The sequence below is a fragment of the Calidris pugnax genome, unplaced genomic scaffold (assembly GCF_001431845.1).
Source record: "Calidris pugnax isolate Ruff unplaced genomic scaffold, ASM143184v1 scaffold102, whole genome shotgun sequence".
Taxonomy (NCBI): Eukaryota; Metazoa; Chordata; class Aves; order Charadriiformes; family Scolopacidae; genus Calidris; species Calidris pugnax.
In genome coordinates, this window is record NW_015090846.1 from 5472596 (window position 1) to 5494658 (window position 22063).

The 22063-nt window shown below is 40.5% G+C and overlaps 1 protein-coding gene across 4 annotated transcripts in view; it reads right to left on the reverse strand.

Moving 5' to 3' along the window:
- DENND1A (DENN/MADD domain containing 1A) overlaps positions 1-22063 on the reverse strand; it is a 186494-nt gene that overhangs the window by 105325 nt on the left and 59106 nt on the right. The window lies entirely within an intron of this gene.

The window sequence follows — 22063 nt, forward strand, 5'->3', positions numbered from 1 at the left end:
AGTAATAAAGAAACAAATTTAAAATACAAACATGCAGGAAAAAAAAAAAAAATCACATCTTTTTCTTTTACATTACATTTCCATTCCATAAAATAAGACAGAGAGCTAAAAGGTTACACTTCACTCCAGTATGCTTTGGTATGATTTTGTACCCATTTTCATGACACAGCCCTTTATTTGAATTTCTTTTCAAACACCGCCAAGGAATGTCCCCTCAGCTGCAGCCTATGGGAAAGCAAGTCCCTGTGACGCACAAACGGGCTCTTCTTTTAATCACAGATGCTCTGAAGCAAATGGATTCTATTTTGATATAGTTAGACAGGATTTAAAGTTTTATAAAATATGACTACATCCTGACAACTATAAAGAATTGAGTGCCCCACGGTTCCTAACTGTACAGCTTCAGTAATAAATGAAGTGAGAAGCTATATATGGGACAGATAAAGCGACTGGCACTCCATCATTAACGTTTGTTTGAAGCCTGCAAATGCTACTGTAAAATGTAAGTAGCTTATCAAAATATACTGATAAGCAACTTAACTTTTCATGTTATACGACAGTATTATCATTTAAATTAATATGCTCTAAGCATCTTTACAAACTATGTATTAGAATAGAGGCGAAAGGCAGACAATTACCACTCTAAACAGCATTTAAGTTTGGCATTATGTTGTAAACAATCAAGAAGGATTACTTAGAAGATAAGTTTCTTTCTTTCTGTTTAGTTAAATAAACTTCAGCAGAGTTAAAAGCCATTACAAGAGTAACAAGAAATCCTCTCAAAACCTATCTGCTAAGTAGAGATTAAGAACCTGGTAAACAAATCCTTGCAAGGAATCTATCAAAAGAGTCTGAAAAGACAGAAAGCCGAGGCGGCAGAAAGCTCCCTGGCAGGATGAACCCAAACCCTGTTCAGGAAGGGAGATTGAAAGTTCTGCCTAATTGCTCAGGGACCTCACTGGAAAACTACATTTACAGAATTAAAATGAGAATATTTTAAAATATGATTTACACCAAACAATTAATATACCCCAACAACACGGTATGTGTCAGTACAAAAGTGAGGTCCCCCCAGCCCTGCCCTTCCCTCCAGCCCCAGCCAGGGAGGAGGGAGCTCAGCACCCTTTGCATCAGGGGGTGCAGGGACACCCTGAGCCCCAAAACCAAGGTCGGGCTCTGTTCTTTCTTCAAACATTGACTTTTCTGGCCTGTCGGGGCCGGTTTGGTCACAGCTAAACCTCACCTCACTGCGGATTCAAGGCACTTTTCTTTATTATGGCAATACCCCAAACGTGACAAACCTGTAGGTTCTGTCCATGAGAATCCTCCAGCCAAACCCCATTTTAATGCTTTTGAGTAGCATCCACAAAATAGCTTCTACGATTCGAATAAAAATAGCCCAGATAAAGTCTCATATTCACTCCATGTGGAACATCAACAGCCCCTCCATCCCAGCAAAGGGCAGGACAGCCCTGTTCTGCTACACTCACTCCTCAGCTGACCCTTTTCTCCTCACTGGTATCTGATGATGAACTTCACTGTCATCCTCTGTTTAACACTAACTCTTCCTTATTTTAATCCATGTTTTCCAAATAATGGTTTAGAATCTCCGCACAACTGCTTTTTCTTTTTGTCTTGTTTTACGAATAACTTTCCGTTTGAGGAGAGAAGCTTCACAGTTCTGAAGGTGAGGAAATTAGTTGATATTTGAAGTAGACCTCAACCCAACACGATACACGGGGAACTGTGTATCTCCAGCTCAACAGAGGTGCAAGATGAGATAAAACAAACAAACTGCCACAAAACTGTGTAAATTATGCAGACAACCTCATTTCAATTTTCACCTCCCTCCTTTGTCACTGCGGAATTCAGGATCTCTCTCATCCTGAAAGCTTTGGATACATTAGAAAACTAATTTATCCTGCCATCTTCAATACTTTTACATCATCACTTATTCCACGTGTTTACTACTCAAGAATGAACCAGTTCTGGTTTTATTAGATCAAATTGTGACCAGGTAAAATTGGGAGAAAAAAAAAAATAATTAAGAAAATCAAGAAATGTAGTTATCTGAATTTGTTTCTAGATTTCAGGCAAAAGGAAAAGAGACAAGATGTGGATTTTTTTCTTACAAAAAGCAAATCCTCGAGACAGCCTTTAAACACCCCCTCCAAAGAAACGGAGGTTGAATTTATAACCAAAAACTCTCTGTACCACATGCAACTTAAGCAGCACAACTGGTAGCACTACTGAAGATTTATGGCTTATGACTTGCTCATATTTAATTTGTAACCAAACACTTCCCCTTCCTCTTAGCTACCTCAGAACTTTTGATTAACTCTTGTTTTCACAGGTCATAGGTTAAACAAAGGAAGGGAAGCGCTCGGGAGTGAGATTGCCCAGAGCCCCAGAGCGGGGGGCGCAGGCACCGCACACACACAGCCCCCGCAGCAACATCAAAACCCCCAGGGACGGGAGACTCTTCAAGGGAGTTGAAGTTCAAAGACTCCAATAAGCATAAATCAGAGTGCGGTCGAAGAGTAAACAAAAATAAAAGGGCAATCTGAAACTTTATTATTATTTTTGTTAATTTTACACCCGTTTTCAGCTTCCTCACACATACCCATTGGCCGCCAGTGATGAGAATCAAATCAAAGCCTGATCAATCAGCCTTGTTCCATCGGAGCGGCGGTGGGAGCTCTGCTGCTCCCCCAGCGCGGCGCTGGAGACAGGCCAGGCCACGGGGACAGCCACGGCCACAGGAAAACTGCTCTTTGTGCTGCAAAAGGTCTGCACAAACTCTCCTGCACGAGTTGCACAAGTACCTTATTCAGTAACTCATATGTCATCACCTTTTTAGTGCGCTCCTTGAAAGTACAAACCATCATTAGTTACATGTGTCACAGCAATTAGGGTCGGGCAAAGCCTAAGACAACAGCGCTGCATCGCAGCTTGTAAATACAAACCTTCCCAAAGGCAGTGCGTAGGGCCCAGCGGTGCACAAACAACCCAGAAGGCAGGATCAGGCAACAGGAAGGATGGAAAATACAGCAAATTGGGATGATAAACCCCAGCAACCCCCGGGGATCGGGGCTGTCATCAGAAGGGGGTCACTATTGCCGGAGCAGCACCTGGGGTCCAGAGTGGCCAGGGGGGACACGGGGCAGCTCCATCAGCACAGCCCAAACCCCACTGCCAGAGTCACACGGGACACACAATGCCACCACCCAGGATCAGCTGCTGCACAGAGGAAAATGATGCCTCATTTTAATCTGTTACCATTCCAAGCCCTCTTCTAGCCTGCTCAACATAGGCAATTTTGGAAATAAAATTTCAGTATCTACAGCCACAAACATAAGTTTGTCTCTGGCAAAAACTACCCAAGGCAGCAGTGAAGATGTCACTGCACCGCTCCTGTAGCTGGTCTACGAAATACCCAGTTTGGGATTTTAAATGAAGGTAAACTTCTCCCTTTAACACCCCTTAGCTGACTGGAAGATTTAAGGCTCGTACTTCCTAACTTCTGTACAGTGCTTTGGCTTCTGTCCTATGTAAAATGAAGGGCTCATGGACAGTAACGGGACTTCAAGCTGCACAAACACGAGAGCTACTATTTTATCTCCATCAGAATATAACGATTAGTCTCCAGCAAACACAAAAGCCAATAAAGTATACACAAAACCATGACAACAGCTCTATCCTGGTGATTGCCTAGATGTAAAGACATGTACCTAATGCAGTCAAACAGAATTCTCCAACACTAAATAAGAAAATCTTATTCTTCTAACATCTCTAAGAATAGCAAAGGGGCAATCTTTAAGCAGGGTATCTACACTGGCATCCAGTTGATTCCTTTATCAAGTCCAAGATGCCTTCCTCAGGAAAAAACAGCTGTTTCTTATCCAGTTCTGAAGCATTACTAATGAACAGAAGCTTTGAAAATAAATATACTTTCTTTGAAATGTGAAAATTTCACCCTTATCATTTCTTCTGATATTTTTTGAGGGCTCATTAGAATGAAGAAGAGTCACTCCTAAATCACTGCTGCTGTCTCACAAGTACCAGGTACGTCCAAGGCCAAGTGTAAAACAAGGCTGGGAAACAGGCAAAGGCGGTACGGACCTGGAACTCGACTTACTGTTAGAAAGGTAAATCTCCAATGAAGGTAACTTCAGTGTAACAGACAACTGTGAAGGAGGAAGCAATAGGAAGATACTCAAAGTGTAGAAGAACGTTGGGAAAGCTGAACTCATCAAAATAAACTCCCATGGAGCACTAACGAGACTGAAAGTGCATTAAGAACTTCGGCAGCAAAAGTGCTACATGTTCCAGTGTAGCAGCAGCAACCCCCAGTGGCAAGGGGTACCATTTAAAATGATTTATGACTATTTGCTAATTACCATAGCAACTGCTTATAAAACTGATTTTTGACATTGACAGCTCCAGCATTCAATTTCACTGGTGTGCTGACACCATGAAAAAGCAAAGCAAACACCTCTGGAAAGGGACCTGTAGTACCTTTGGTTTCCTCTGAACCCTACGAAGATAACGACCACCTGAGCTCACACCATTCCTACAGAGAACAGCTCCCAGTCCCTACACAAGCACAACTGTGGTTTTGTGCATACACCATTTGTCATTTGAAATTAATAAGACTGAGTGGTCTAACAGCAACATTTTCAGTGCAGCATCTCCTAACAGAGTGAGCTGTAAGCACACATAACTTTTACTCCTTCCATTCACACCGATCAGAAGTGGAATTTTTAACACGTATTTATTTATAACACGTACTATATATTTTGATAACAGCATAACCAACTGCCACCTCCCTTGCACAACAGAAGAGTCATTTCCATTTTACAGATGGGCAGACTCCTCTTTAGTGACAGCCTTACAAAAATCTGTCTGTATTAGCCAGGACTGGAGTCCAGGAGTTCCTGAATCTTGACCTTTTGATCACTACAATAGTCTGCAGTGGCCTAGAATACTTAATTCTGTCAATAATGAGCTTGGCTCTTATATAAACCATCAGTAACTTCACTAGAAATACTCCTGACTGACAAAAGTGTAAGGCAGAGGAAATTCAGGCCAAGTATGTCTTCTGCCAGCACGACTCGTGCACGTATCAATAAAACCCAGGGTGTTTCAGTTCAGGGACTCCGAATAATCAATGCAAAGCACAGCTGACCCAGTGCTAAGTTGTGGTGGCATCTCTGCGGATAATCCCTCCTCCACCGTGTTTGAAAGAAAACGGGTATGGAAAATATATGAAAAATGACCACAGTCTCTCAGAGACTAGTTATCTTAAGACTTCTTCCATTTAAAGATAAAACTCTACCATTTATACTTAAAAACAATACTGCTTCTTTCCATCCTCCTGCACCTGGGAACTGATGACACTCCTCCCAGACAGCGTTATTCCTAATGTCAGCAATCACATCCTATTTTAAGTGATCACACCAACTGCAGATTCGGATGGTAAACTAAGCGGGGTTTGCCACTCACCATGCTGTGCAGTGGTCTTCTGGACACACAACTGTAAATAGCAAAACCACAGCCATCAAAACACTATTCCATCCCTTCATGAAAAATGCGAATTTCCCTTTTTAATTATTTTTAAATTCCACCTTAATTTTTAACGACCGAGACTAACTTATATGGCTTAACTACACATTTTTTTAAATAATCCTTTCTTCCCCTCAAGAGAGAGCTAAGTCTTCACATGCCTAATGGTTTCTTTGCAGTTATACACTATTAATTTTTGTGGGGTTTTTTTTTTCACCTTCTTTTCCTTCCCCCACCCAATGTTTCCAGTATTTTTACAAAATGCATTTGAAAGAACCAAGACGTCTCTGGGCTCGTTTGGGAATTTCCGTAGGGTAAATTCACAGTTCAGCCATTTATGTGTTCCAGTGTCTTCCCTACACCTTATGGAGCTCAGTACAGCATTATTCTCTCTTCTAGACTCAGTCTATTGGCACATTCTCACACTTGTAAGCTTAAACACATACACACATACCCACAAATCTCCATAGCAACATCTGTGCATGTTGATGAGATGCAGGCTCACCTTCTACAGGATCAGCCAACAGCCTTTTGTGAACATCAGCTTTTTTTTTATATATTTTATTTCAAAGTTTTGTCTCTGCATTAGACCTCAATCCACTGGAAGCGCCTCTGCCATCACAGAAGCCCATCCCAACCCCTTCCTTCTCCTGCTCTCACAGGATCTTTCCTTTTTGCATTTTCCCCAGTTTTGTTATAAACTTCCCTTTGATTATGACCCGAGTGCTCTTTCCATGAGACTCAGTTAAAAGTTCTGTAGCTTAAGCACATGACTCGTGTGGGTATTTTAGAAGTATTTAACCCCACAGACCTGGCTCACACAGAACTTGAGCATCTCGTCTTAACGGAGCACCTTAATACTAGAAAATTGTCAATAGAAAGTGCTTGCTTTGGTGACTTGCCGCTGTGTATTAATAATAAAAGTCAATTAAAACATTCCCCTTTCCTGTTTTTCTACTCAGTGTGACCAAGTATCAGCAGTCACCGCGAGTCCCGCTCGCACAAAGGCTCCCAAGTTCTCTAAATGCCACCATTGAACCCCCGCGCTCCCCGACCAGCCCCAGCCCTCGCAGCAGCAGCGGCTCTCACAAAAGGCAGCTCAAAGGAGCTGAATGCATCCCCTTAACACCACCAAGCCAGAAAACTGTAAGAAAGAGATTTATGATGTAACAATTTTACATTTTAGTCAAGCTAAGAAGTGCAAGGGCAGCTTGAGATAACCATTCCAAGGGCCTTTTGTTAGTGTGCTACCATCTAATTGGGACAGCGCAAATGGAGCTGAAGTCTGAGTGTGACAAAGCTGTCACCCTTTCTCGGATTCTTTGTGGTCACTCTAAAACCTTGAGGGGGGGGGAAAAAGGCCAGTGCAGCTGCACTCTGGAATTTATGTAAATAAAAGGAATTCAGAAGAACTTTAGCATTACAGTATGCGACATCATGAAGCATCTATCCCCAGCACACAGCAATCTGCCCCGCTTCTCACAGGAGCCCTCTCTGAGGGAAGAAAACAACAAAATTTTACAGTCTGAAAAAAACCCCAGCTTTTCCACAAAACCCATGCCTTGGACATTCACTGAAAAACACTTTATACAAAAAGAATCTGTGTTTTAAGAATCTGGAGCGTTACACTTCAGACTGGAAAATAGGAATCCACCCCTTCTGGCTTACAGGTCCTCACACAGCACCCTGCCTGCTGTACAGAGAAACTGCACGTCCACAGACACAGAAACACAGGCATAATTTAGAACATACAAAATTTTAAATATCTTCAATAGTCAAGCTTTTTTCTTGTGAATTATCTATCACCGCAAAATATAAGAAAGGATATTTAATTTTATGATGGAATATTTTGTGTTTAATTCATTTCAGAAATGTCTTTAAGGTCTGTTCTGTTGTTGGGGACTTTTAAAAATCAAAGACTTTTAACTTCTAACACACAAGTTCTTTGTACCATCGGGCAAACGTGCCAAGTGATATTTCTCCAGTCAGTCCACAAGCGAAAAACAGAAAGGAATTAATTTCAGAGACAGAACCCAGGGTCTGCTGAAACAAAATACAAAACTGTAAGCAGATTTTGGGGAGTCTGTACATCTCTAACGCCCGGGGCACAGGCAGGTGACAGAGCCATTTGATCAGCTTTACAAGAGCACAAACCCAGCTACACAGGGCTCTGATGGAGTAGACAGTTGCAGTTCTTATCGTACCCGGCCAACAGGAGCCCCTCTGAGCAGGCAGGGGTACACCCCCCTCTCAGTCAGCATGCCAAGGTAACTGACTCCGGGACAGAGAGTGTGGTAACTTAAAATAAATACATTAAAATTGCATGGGTTTCAGTAGATATAAAATTTATTGGGAAGCTTCATAAACTCCCAAACACAATCACAAGGTCTCTTGTCCCTTTTCAGAAGGGAAGGTTGTAAATCTTTGGGGTTTTTCAGTTTAAGATGAAGAAAGAAACTTCTCAAGCATGTTCAAGAGCAAAGGACTGAAGTAGTGACATGAAATAAAGGTACTTAAAGAAAAAAGTTTGTTTGCATTTACAAGGCAAACACTGACATTTGTGTCTTTATACTCTTATTAAAACCACAGGCAAAGAATATCCCACAAAGGACGCTTGGTGAGAAGATGGGTATACTGACGAGCTTGACAGTTTATAGTAAGATTTATAAAGTGCAACAAAATAGCCCTGGAGTTAAAAAGACAACAACTATGTTCCACTTAAGGCCAACAGGAATACATGGAACAACTTTTTTACTTGGCCTGGGTTAAGAAAAATGCTCTAATTAACAAATAAAGAGAGGACAGAACAGCTTTAAACTGAGAAAAGCTACAGATGATACTGGCGCTAAATTTCCTGGACATTAGAAAAGCTGGTTATGAGGGAGTTCAAGCAGGATGGCGCACGGGGCTTGATTTTAAACAAGCAGGATGCGTTAGCACAGGAGCCTAAAGATCACCACCGGTGACAACACAGAGACAAGATTCCAAAGGCTTAGCTTGTCAAGGAATCTCTCTGCTCAAACCATGTTTAAAAGCACAGATGAAAGTGCTGGGAGAGAGAATTCTAGATGTGGCAGACAATCACAGATCCCACTAGGTTTGAGACATCTGGCATCAGTTGAAATCCATCACATTTCATTTGGGGATCAAAGACTACTGTTAAGTCTATCACAGGTTGAAATAGTAGATCCTGAACAGCCTTTTCATCCCAATGCAAATTAACCCTTTTTCCTTGACCAGAGAAACAGCTCCTTTTCATTACAGACCCCAATCATATGTGCTTGTTGAGCTGTGTCCTCTAGTACTAAGTTTGAGCTGAAATTTCAAGAGGATTATGAACTTTTTATTACAAATTAAAAGTGCTCCCTATCAGCAAAAGGCACAGTGTGTTCGAGAGGCTGCTGCAGTGAGCTCCGAGAGCCACGGGACTTGGACATAGTTTGTGTTACGATCTATATTGCCACAAATCCCTGAAGAGGACTATCTAACACAGCTCTATTTTCAAGAGCCACACCGAAAGGCTGGTAAGGACTTTTGCTCAGCTATTAGAGAAATTCATCACGTATCTAAAAGTCGACGCATAGCATCAGGTGTGTTTTCTATAATCTCTGCCTCTCCCGGGGTCTTTTATTCTTGAATGAGAGGGGGTTTTTTTCTACCCATATATTTTGGATTAGTCATTAACTATCAACCTATATTCAAGGCTAAGGACATAAAAGAAGCTTGAGTCCCAAAAACTCTGAGTTAAGAAACTCAGAGTGTAATAAATACAGCTCAAAGACACCCCCATCGTGACTGTAACAAGCTCAGATGGCAAGTGACCAACACTTTCCACCTCCCAAGCGATCAACCTCATGTAAGGCCAATGCCCACCTCAAAAAAAGAACAACTCACCAGAACATGGAGTTATAGTTGCAGTAGAATAATCAGACCCGTCCCATCAGTATTTAAGGAAGGTAAGTATCAATTAGCGAAATCACAGGAAAAATAAAACTTGGAGAATCATATCAATAAATACAAGCAAAGTTTTAGTAAGAGACAAACACTTTAGGATCAAGATGGCAAACACCCCATTTCTGAATACCCAGGGGAGATGCAGACTGAGAAAAATTGCTAAGCCCAGACTGTTTTTTCTTCTTCTTTTTCATCAGACAGCATTATATCATTCCAACACCAAAAAGCAAAGCTGGATAATGCAGCTGCATACCTGCGAGTGTTCATAAGACAATGTTCTAGGACACCACACTGATTCTTAGCATTTTGGTAAATTAAATACAGAGAAAACTGGGGTGGGGAACAAGAATCACTGAGATGCAAAAATAAGCATTTGAAATGATAGCTCTTGACTCTTCACCTGCAGAAACATGATGAACCTGATCAACAGACTTCCTGAAAATCTGACACACAAATTAAGAGAAAAGACTCTCTGGCCCTTTCCCCGGCTACAGGGCACAATCTTTGAGACTTCTTGTCTAACAATCAGTTTCAGCAAACAATTAAAATAGGAGATTGCCCACAATCACTTTATTCTCTGAATACACAAGCTGGTGCTCCAACACTTAATTAATTCTAAAACACACTGAGGTAAGTTACTGTTAGGTAAGTAATACTTGTATTGATTAGTTTGGAGGAAGATCTTTCCCTTATCAAGCACGTTGATAAACAGCTGGGGTTACAAATTAAGGGGTTTATTTCAGATCCACACACAATCCAGACAACACTGCCTCCACCACACCAGATAAAGCCTTTCTCCTGTTATTACGGTGTGGCTGAATCACGTTTTCTATTGAAACAATATGCAGGAGTCAACTCACGTGGCTTTTCCCAGCAGTTCTACCTCTCCAAACAGCCCCTGCTTCTCCAATTACCACCGCATAACCCGAGGGCTCCTGCCACGTCTTGGTTTTTGAAGGAGGAAGCTGCCATGTAATCTCGTTGGGGGAATGTTGTATACATCTGTCAGCAAGCACAGGATGGTCTCACTCCTGACAGCCGTGTTTTGTAAGCCTTCAGACAGCAACCCAGAAGTGATCCATTTGTGGGAGAGAAGATCTATCCATCTTGCACTTTAACTACTTCCTCCTTACTTTTTTGATGCCGGGGAACTGGGTTTTCCCTAAGGTGATGCGCTAATTCATTTTGTATTAGCACTAAAATGGAAGTTTCCAAGCCAGTCAGCCAGGGCCAAAGGTAATAAAAAGTGACATGATTTAATTACTTCTGTTACAGTTGTTCAGTAACTAAAGAAGGTGTGACATGAAGCCCTAATTAATTAAGTAAAATTGGCTTCTGGTCAGTAGGCAAGACCAGTGAACTAGCTGGACTAGAATGCAGTATCTGAGCTTCACCCACTCCCACCAGTAGCAATACATTAGTATTACTAACACTTGACACTTTTTGTTGTGATCCTTCTCATTGACATTTTACAAAGGTGTTTTGACTTGCGGTCAAGATTAAAGCTCTGGCAAAATCTTGACACACCTTCACTGTTCTTTGAGTTCGTGACAAGTCAGCTAAATGAGCATTGCCTGGATGGGTAATATAGAGGGGAAAAGGAGAAGGAAGGGGGTTTTTTGTTTGTTTTAAGGGATCCTGAGTCTCTGAGAAGGACAGTGCTGAGAGAGACCAGACAGTTGGAAGCTATAACTAACTTTGTGCATACTGAAAGCAAATACTGTTCTTGTTCCACATATCAAACCAGCAACAAAAACAAAGCAGCCAGACAATAGCACAGAACTGGTATTTCACTACGCCAATATCATAAGTTTTGCTCCAAGAGGAAATATTCAGAATGAACAGCACTTATCACTGCTATAAAAGTCACCTGGAGTTTGTTCGGTTAAACCCATTGACAGTTGCAGCCCAGGACAGTTACACGACAGCAACTGCTCCATCTGAAATCTAATCTCTGCTCTTACACAAGAGGATTATTTCTTTTTTATTTATTTTGGCAAGAATTACCTTAAGGTATAAGGGGGGTGGGGGGAAGATGACCAAAAATTGTGCATGGAATATTATGAACAACAGCTAAAATCCCAACTGGGCTACCTTTCTTCTACCCATATATCAATGACACATCTTTTCCCTGTCCATCCTTTCGTCTAGCTCTTTCCTAAAATCATCCTGATGATTCATTTCTCCCTTCAGCAAATATTCCTCATACTATTCATTTTGCCCTTTACATTTACTATTCAAAGAAATCCACCAGGATCACTCTGCACTGTTATAGCACGATCCCAAGTCAGCACACTTGTGCCTCCAACTGCACTTCCACGGACACAACACCCATGAACTCCGATCCCCAATTTTACTGCTGCCGTGATTAAAAGCAGGAGGCAGCAGAGCGAGATGAAACAAGAACAAAGGACTGTCAGCAAAGAAGCAACTCTCGGGTAGGAGCCCTGCATTAGTTCATACGGTCAGCAGCTTCAGGAAATGCACAGAGTAACCCAAACCCGTGGTAGCTCAGTCTAGAAAAGTAGAAGCTTCTTTCCCTTGTTCCCACACATCTCACAGCTTTCAGAGTCAGCAGAGGAAAATGCTAGAAGGAGAAACAAAAACCCCCACAACACAGTACCCCTTCTCCAGCCAAGGGAATTGGGAGCTCTAGGTTCTAAATGTCTGAGGCTTGGAAGAGTTGCAATATTACCTCACTAGATTAAATAAACTGTCAAGTGTTTAAATGTACAGCACAGATTCCTTGTGCTTTGGACCCCACAGGTGAGACAAAGCAGCAACACCTCTAACTTAGAACAATTGCCTACATTTGAAGCAGCTTTCATAACTGCTAATGAAGTGGAACACACACCTTCAGAGGAGGATTCACCCGACCCCTTGGGCTTGTAGTTAGTGTGAATGTGAATCACGCTCTGGAGCTCACTCCTAGTTCAATACATTTCTAATTTTCCTGTAAATACTACGATCAACAAGATCTGTAAAAGTCTGTGCATGGCTTACTGCACCTTGGAAAAAACCATGAATCGTTCCCATCCCCAAGCATTCCCAGGTGAAGGTGTAAACGCTGCACATTAAAAAGCCTGCAATGCCAGGACTGCTATAACTTGGGGAGCTGTACAAATAACTAATTTTCTTTTAAGGATACAAATTTTAAGAGACAGAGAACTACAAGCGTTTAGGATAACTCTAATCAGAGCAAAAATTCTGCTTTAACCAGAATTAGAAGAGTTGACCAATGGCCCAGATGTGGAAATGGTCCGTTCTGGAAAGCGTTAACGCGCTCCTGTAGGTGTGAGAGCCTGGGACACAGCACACCTCGGGAACACCATGAGAACACAAGTTGCCCAAACCTGCTGCTGCACATGGCTGGAAGCATTCCTGCAGTCACACTCCTGTCCCCATCCTCCCAATCTCTGCTCCTTCTCGCAGGGCTCCTGACACTGCACCACGATTTAGCCCGGGCAGGATGTGCCAGAGAAGCCCGTGCCGAGAGCCCTTCGCTCCCAGCTCAGACCAACAGAAAGCAAGAGGGAGCAAGAAGGGGAAGAGATTAAGAGTTTAACTGAAATGCACATTTCTCTATTACATCGTTTCACACTGGAGAACTACGATGCTTTTTCTTACCCCCCTGTTGCAACAGAGCTTTGGAACAACCTTCCCTCGCGACAGCGGGTGCAGGTTCTAGAGTGAGATTTGGAAGCATTTTACTATTACGCTCCTCATAATTCAAACTCTGTTTTGTGTCTGTCTTTATAGGTCATTGTTGGCCAGATGGAAAATATTAAGGAAAAAGGATTGCAACTAAATCAATCGGCTGTAGTCTGCTGCCAAAAGGCCCCAGGCTAACTACAAGCAGATTTGCAAGCAGGCTCTGCTCCGTTACAATCCGCGATCTGGCACATCCTCTGCCCTGACTAACAGCAGGAGGGCACGGGGCCAGCTGAGAGCGGCTACTGTGCCAAACAGACTGTGCAGGTCTTGCTGCTTGAATGCTCCCACAGAAAAGGAGAATCGATGGGACTCTTTTGTAAACAACTCCTGGTACTTTCTGGCTGCTACTAACTTCAGAACGGGTATAACTTTATCCCGCTACAAAATTAACCCAAGTACACAGCTCAGACTGTTACCAAAATCTACATCTAGAGAAATAAATACCAGTGTTAAAGGGTAACTCTCAAACTTTCAGCTAAGAATAATGATGTATATATACACATATATAGTGGAAAACAAAAACCAAAACATCATTTCTCCAATGCCAAGCAGCATCTAGGAACAACTGAAAAATGGCTGAACAGTAGCCAAATAAAGTATTCATATTAATATTCTTATTTACAAGTAAGAAAGGACTTGGATTGAGCTATTGAAAATTTGACTTTTCGTGTTTATTTCTAATATATATACTTCCCAGGAGATACCTTTTCTTTCACCCCCATAGCTCACGTGTGCTGTTACCAATTAGCAGGTCAAATTTCTCTAGGAAGTTCAGTGGGAAAAAAAAGGTATTTTCCTAATATTAACCAACTAACCCCTTATGCATTCACCATTTTCTTCCAGAAGCCCATGTCAGCAGTACCTGCCCCAACTGGATCAGCTCAGGTATGGCTTAACTGATTGTCCTTAAGCACGTATCAACAGCGGGGTGGGGGGAGCAGACTGGCTGGAGCTCACACTTCCCAGTACTCCATAACAGCAGGATTTAGCTTCCTTTTTGCATCAGGATCAAACCTCAAACTTGATACATGGACATAAAGAATTTCTTTTTCTAGCAGATGGTACCAGAAATACTGATAGAAGCAGTGGGGAACTTCTGTTCCCAACACCATCACCAACCCATCCCATACAGTAAAGCATCAGCAGCAGAGACTGCCCCAGCCCCTGCCCCAGCCCCGAGGCACCGGTGATGGGCAACGGGGCTGGAGCTGTACATGATGGGGCAGAACAAGAACCAAGAAGTAAACACCACATCTCTCAGTTCATTTAAAAACAGTGTAACCAGTGTCCTTCCATTACCTAGAAAGATGTTCCTCTTTCAGAGCATTTGTCATTACAGAAAAATCCACAGTTCAGAACTTGTAACGTCTTCTGTCTTTTGTAAATCTTTTTCCTATTGCATTCAGTATTCAAATTTTAATTCATTTATACGGACAACATCAGATAATTTGCAGCTATGACTAGACGATGGAGCACAAATCAGTAATATTTTGGAAATACACACAACAGTGAAACAAAAAGGGTAAAAAGGTGTGGAAAAAGAAAAAAATCCCTTTTCATGATGGATTAATTTTGCTCCTATGAAGTATTGCATAAATAGAACTTAATACAGTAAGCATACTGTAGTATATTCAAGCCTAAAGATATGAAACCTTACTCCAGCCCTGTCCGTTTCTGCTGAGCGATACACGGAGCTCATCATTTCAGCATCTGGGATCAGGAGGTGAGCGAATTAGCAAGGTCCTACCACATTTAAGTTTCAACAAAAATATTTAAACCAATGCAACCATGGTTCAAAACTTTGAGCTCAGCTGGCAAAGCCTTTAACAGACCTACTGACACCACCACAAAAACTCCAAAGCTTCTCATTCAGTGTCCTTTAATATATTCCCTATTGACTTGTTATTTATCAACTACATCGAGTTGAAAATAAGAATTCATTATTTATGAGTTCAGTGGAATCGACTCCTTTCAGTGTTGGCCTTAAAACTCAAAGCATCAAAATGCATTTCTATTGCTACAACTATGATGCTGTGTACAATTTCAAAGGAAAAAAAAAAAGAGGAAATACCTTACACACTTTTCACATATTAATAAAACAGAAAATACAAAGCTCACATAGAATCAACTGGATCCTTTAAGACATCTCTTGGTTTGTGACACTGCTTTAGACAGATATTTATATATGAAAAAATGTTAAAACTTTTTATATTTTTCCACAGACACACAGATGAACACACATTCACCATATTGACCACGAATAAGCACGAACATTATTGGCCATGTCAGTAAGGGGACCAAGAAAAACTAGGAATAAACTTTAATAGAAGCTTCCTAATGATGGGACAGAAAAATGTACTGTCACATGCTTTTAATATTTTAAGACTATTTTATAAGTGTATTTCATTAAGTCTTGCAGAGACCATAGTTTCAGAAAGCTAGTATAATTTGAGGGACACTTCAAAATTTATTTAAAGATATTTGAGCAAGATGAGATATGAAGAGAACCCGACAGGCTTTCTGAACTAAGTTTCTAGAGTCTAAATGAAGTTTAATGGCAGAGGTGAAAATAGAAGACAAGGAATGAGCAGATGTGATACAAAATTTTATTCCTCTTTTCCTGGAACAGTATTTTTAAATAGCTCATCTCTATCTTGTAAAACTTGTAAGGACAATAAATAAAAACCACAGGAAGTTTGGAAAAACTCTACTGGAAACAGTGTATCAGAAAGAAGAAACACAAAGCAGATAGATAAATTTAATTGATGTCAAGCTCCCTTTTCACTAGGTTCATCACTTTTCCATATATATTCTGACAAGCAACTGAAAATAAAAGCCAGTGTCTGTTTAAGCAAATCAGCAGGGGTAAAAACCCTAAACTTTTAAGATGTAAACTGTTTTATAAACATGTCAAGTTAAAGCAAAATGCCTGCAACAACAGGAGCCCCCTTCCAACCCCGCACACTGCATTCAGGGCCTTCTCACATTTTCTAAGGCACTTTAGATCAATTTCCTGTCATAGGCAGCAGAGGAAGTCGAACTGTTTTGCTACAGCTAAAGCTTGCAAGAAACTCCAATTTCTGTGAAAGAAGGTCGGGCTCTGGCTCGGAGCCTCGATGCCCTCTCGGCTTCTCTCTGCAAGGTCCGTGCAAAGGAACTGAGAAACAAGAAACGTTTCCATCTTCAGCTCTCCCTTACACCCAGAGCACGTGTTGGTAAAAATATAATAAAATAAAATAAAAAAATCTATGAGGGCAGCAGAAAGAAGCTCAATAACAACATTTTTATTAGGTACAATTTTGTTGCACTTTTGAATCAGAGAGATCCAATTTCTCATGATTTATACATGTATTTTTTTGTGGCCTTTGCCAATGTCTAACAGAACCAGTTTGCTATTTTCTTTCATCTCCAAAGCGCTTTAAGAAGTAGAGGGATTCCAGGGTCGATACACCACAAGGACCAGACAGACTTCCAAGAGTCTTCCATACAATTTCCAGCCATTACCAAACATCTGTCTGGAAGGCTTGAAGTATCATATAAATACAGATGGAAGCAAAACATTGATTTTGCTTGTTAACATTTTATTCAACATACAACTAAGTAAATCCTCATAAAATAAAGTTTGGACTTTTTTTCTATTATTTAATTAGACACTAATATTTTTCTGTGTCCATGCAGAAGCCTAACAGCAAAAAGGGGAAGGGAAGAAATTAGGCTAAAGAGATACAGACTTCCTATTAATTTACTATTTATCTATGCAAAGGAAAAATGCAAAGCATGAAGAAGCTGTAAATCAGGTAAGATTTTTTAGTTAACAAGAAGAATTCTAAAGCTCAGCCTTCCCATATATCAGACTACTACTAAATACATTAAATTATTTGTTGTTACCGTGATAGTCTGTATACTCCACAGAAGAAAGTTCCCATTAGCACTAGTTCAAAGTGTGCATTATAAATCTGTGTTTTTTTAATGTTCCAAACTTTCATCCAGATCAAGTGAGAATAGGACATTTCTTCCTTATTCATCTGCAAATGCTCCTTCACAAACAGCAGCCACTGAACGCTTTAGAACCACAACAAAAAATATATATCAATCATTCTAATGAAAGTTTTTAATAATTTCCATAGGGTTGTTAAAGAATTTCTGTAGGCTCAAGCTTTTACTGAGCTGAGTTACTCCAACTTGACTCTCTGCCATGACCAGACCTCTCCCTGGTACCCGCAGGAAGGAGCAAAGTCAGCTCTGGCCACGGGGGTGGAATCCAGGGACACAAATTATTGCAGCTGATGCAGAATTGGTTCAGTGGGAAGCCCAGCTCTCCGAGGCTACAGAAACCAGTGCAAGAATTCAAAGAAGATGATAAAAGACTAAGGAAAGGGTAAGAATCTGATGCCTTCAGTGGAAGAGGAGGCTCCAGGGGGGAGGCAGCTCCCAGTTTGCTCCCCCACACTCCTTCCCATCCCTGCCCAGGGCTGCACTGCCCGCAGGAGAAGGATCTCTCTGCATCTACTACGTCCTCCTTTAAAGGAAAACCCCATGGAAGATATTCCAAAAGACCTACCAGCCTTACACAGCGGGCACTTTCACAAAACCAAACCTCTGAAAAACACCTGAATCAAAATTGTGATATTTGGGTGTTTTAACAGTGCAGGTTGTTCAAAGGACATTGAATCAGTGGGACTTGACCCCACAGCAGAGAAATGGCAATTAATTCATCGGGATTCACTGGCAATCAATTTGAGATGTTGTACCTCTGCACTATCCACCTGCTCAGTGACTCTTCACGAAGATTACTTTGTTTGCCATACTATTTTTTAGCTTAAAATGAACCAAAAAATTGTACTCTCCTTCCCACGTCCCATTTTGTACCTATTCTTATGGCCAGAGCAGCAACAAAACCTACTGATGCCATGGAACATCCTACCACAAAAGTACAATTTAAGTCGTGTGAGCCTTTGTTCAGGCCAAATAACGAATCCTACCACAGAATCAGCTGAAGACACACAAAACCCATTCAGTGGAAAAACTTGTAAAGAAGCAAGTGCACAAGAAGGAGGTTTCGTAAACTTCACCCTTTCCTAATGTATATTACTATACAGCCACACTTCAAATAAAAAAAGTAAACGTTCTAAAATCAAAATGTCTTTCCTCCCCTCCCTCCCCCCCAAGTGTAAATATTTTTTCTGTGGCTTTTGGCCAAATCAGTGAACAGGGAAAATTCTAGAAGACAAAAGGACAATTATTTTAAAACAAAACCTCCCCACAAATATTCAGTTTTCTCCCCCAAAATAACAGAAAGATTTGTGGAACTATAAGCAGCGTTCAGGGTTTGGTTTTTTTTTCCCCCTCCGCATCAGAAGGTGTCACAGGAGAAGTGTGCTACATTTGGGAGGTGCACACACAAACAGTGGTGCACAGGCCCTTAAAGCTGTTTGTCCCCTATGCATCAATGCCCTGCCAGTTGGCAAGCCTGAGCCAGGAAGCTGTCAATTCCAATCAAGTTTAGGCGATGCAGTCCTATTAAAGAAGTCTTGCTGGTTAAGGGGCGTCCACTGTTTCCAAAGCATGGGAAAAAAAAAAAAAAAAAAAAAAAAAAAAAAAAAAGAAAAGGCTGAGGATGGGTAAAATGTGGGTGGTGAATCATCTTGTCAGGGGAAAAAAAAAAAAAAAAAAAAAGAAAAAAAAAAGGAAAAAAAAGGGCTCTGCTTTCCTTAGATTTGAGCTGGCAACTTTCACTGACTAGAGTTTTCAAGGAGCTATGAATGAGCTTAACAAAGGAGTTCTGTGGCTAGTTTCTGGCTGAAATCCATGTCAACAGTTTTTAAGGTCACAGGTCACACTAACTAACATTTATTCCCAGCAGACCCTGCTCTAAACACAAGCTGTAAGTAGTACAAATTTGGAATTTTTCTGTAATCCCTTGAGATATTCCTGATCCTTCCACATGTTTCTGCTCAATTAAAAACAATTCTCACTTTGCACCACAAGAGAGGCCCCTGCTCAGAAATCTTATTCTATCCTAAGAATAAATGGACAAAGACTGCAATCAAAGGAAAGGAAAGGGGGGAGGAGAGGAACTCACAACAAATCACACCAAAAACCTCAAATAACTCCATACAGAATCACATTCAGTTAGTTACATTTTCTGCCATCTGTCACAAACTATTATAGATTCATTTCTTTTTATCTTAGAAAAAGAGTGGTGCAGAGCTTAGCTATTTTGGCCGAGAGGGATTTCCACACAAATGTTTCTGCATTTCACTTCAGAAGAACGATTTTCATTTTGGGTACAAAAGCTGAATACCCACTGAAAACTTCAAATTAAGTAAAATTGAAATCAGAGTTGCACATGGTTTTAGCACCTTTTTAAATCAGCAACTTTGCCCAATAAGTTGGCGAACCAAAGCAAAACTACAAAAAGTTTTTGGGGTTTTGGTTTTTTTGTTTGTTTTGGTTTTTTTTTTTACTTTAACAAAACTTGGAATAAGAAAAAAGTCTTAGACATATTATTACTGCTCCTTCAGGCAGTTTGAAATAGGTGCTATAGCTCACGGCTTAATAGATAGAACAGAAATTCTACTAGTTAATCACAAAAAAATATGCAAGGTACCTATTAGACGGTTAGAGGAATGAGAGTTCTTGTCCACCAAGTCTAATTACTTCAACTGACTAAATAAACATGAATCTCTGGCCCTGGGGGCGACCCACCCTGCCCAGTGCCACACGCTCCCCCAGTGCTGGCAGAGCAGCGACTGCCACCACCTCCTTCACCTTCTCTTCTTTGGAAGTTCTCACTGTTATTGCTGCAACCCTTTTCAACAGGAGGGGAAAAACCTGCCCATCGGCAGCTTCTGAGGGATAAACCATTGTGTACACTCTGTCAGCATTCACCTAACCTACCCAAAGCTGTTGTAAAAATATCTGGAAAAAAGAAATTTTGCAAGTTAAATACAGTATTAAATTGACCAAAATCACATTTGTGGAGAAACTACAGAGAACAAGGCACCATATTTATCTGCTGGGATGGACACAGGCACTGCCTTCTGATCCCCATGGCTTTGGGGGGTTTGGCTTCTACTGAACTGGAGAACTGTAACGGGCATTCGGTCCGGCTTTGTAACTTGAGAACTAGTAAATCATAGCATTTCACCAGGTTGGTGACATCCTAGAAGATATATTAAAATATAACAAATATATAAAATAATTTACAGATTTTAATGCTCTATCATACACCAATAATCCAGACCAGATTAAGAATTCAGTGGTTTACACAATCTGCTAAATTTCTTCAAAGACATGAATCCCAGTTCTATTAGAATTGCCCTGTTGTACTGTAGAAGTGCTGGGGTTTGGAGGTGGTTTCTGGTCTTTTTTTTTTAAGGATATTTTTATTTCAGAGTGTTTTCATTCAATTTTTCACATTACTGGCCTCAGAATCTTAACTCAAAAATAAGGGACCATGAAGCAAATTAAGTAAGAGCAAGAACATAACTTCTAAACCATTCTGCTAAATGGTTTGCGAGAGCACAACCATTACACTTGGCCTTATACTGACTTCAGACAAAAGTTCAGTTAAATCAATACAAAAATATTATTTCTCAGTTAAACTACTGAATTCATTTTTTTAACTCAAATCTAGATTCCCACAAGAGAAATGCATGTTTAATGCCAGGGTCAACTTGGTGAACATGCCTGTGAGTTTTTTGTCTATATCAAAGAAAAAAAAATAGCATTATTCAACTCACCGTTTTATTACGTTCCGTAACCTGAAATCATTACACAGTTCATACGTTTAAATAGGTTACCATACACTCAACATTGCCATTATTTTTTATTTAAATAGTTAGAATATAAAATAAACAGACGTTTGAAGAAATGACTGAATCCTATGGGTTTATAACCTGAAGAATTTCTCAACCATCAGTAACTGGGTCCTCACATTGAATTCTGGAAATATTTCAGAAGATAATTTTTTTTTTTTAAATAAACTTGTTAGTTCCATTATATAAACATTCTGCAATAAGAATATCAAAAACAGTATTCAGACTCAGTTAACAACATTTTTTACATTCCTAAAGCAGAACTTTTTCTTCCTTTATGATTGCACAGAAAGATGAAGCTGTCAAGAGCCTGAGATTCAACAACGTCTAAAAGTCAGGACAAATAACTCATCTACAGTAAGAACTGATATTCACTCTTAAATAATGTTTTCATGCAAGATCCTCGTATATTTCTCCAATGGGAGGGGAAAAAAAAAAAAAAAAAAAAAAAAAAAAAAAAAAAAAAAAAAAAAAAAAGGAATTTCATGTTTCAGTATCTCTGTAGAATTTAGAATTTCAGACGGTCAGCAGTCTCTTCATAGCTGGATGTACCCTGTCTTCACCTCCTTCCCCACCTTACCACAAGTGGAAGTATCACACTTGCAGGAATTTCAGGGATGAGGTTTTTAACTCTGTTCCGTATGAGCAGACGGTCCAGAAGTGTTTGTCCCCTTCAGCTCTGAGAAACCAGATTGTAAAATAAAACACTCTGCTCCTTTCAGTACACTTCTCGATACTAATCCAAACTGGTTTACGCGTTACTTTCCCATCAAAAAATGCTGAAATCCATCAATTCCTGCACTTCAGAAGAATTCTAGATCACAGGAGTTTGCCAAAGAGGCAACTAAATACAGCTGAGCCCCTGAACAGTGTCCGTAACGTAACCAGCAAAGCGGCTACTGGAGAATTTAGTGCAGCTGGAGCTGCAAGAAATCTGGAAAGATGAATAAGCTAGTAAGGAGTTCTAACATCAAAATAGTGAGGAAGTGAAATCTAAGGGCTCAGCATAC